We start from the raw sequence: 265 nt of genomic DNA on the forward strand, positions 1-265 counted from the left end.
TGTCCTATGTGAAGAAAACAGAGAGAGTACACGTACTCTCTGCAACTGCCCATAGTAGTGTTTTGTTAATATTGTATTAATAATTTTAGTAATCTATATTTTTTAAATAGGAGTAAATAAAACATTTACACGTGTTATTCTACAAATCTATCAAATGTTTTTATTTTATTTATAAGGTTTTACAAAATAATAGTATTGAATCTGTTTTGGAATCATTAACCAATCAACCAACCGTGAAATCTCTGCTCAGCCAATCAGATGCAGC

The sequence above is a fragment of the Betta splendens genome, chromosome 4 (assembly GCF_900634795.4).
Source record: "Betta splendens chromosome 4, fBetSpl5.4, whole genome shotgun sequence".
NCBI classification, from domain to species: Eukaryota; Metazoa; Chordata; class Actinopteri; order Anabantiformes; family Osphronemidae; genus Betta; species Betta splendens.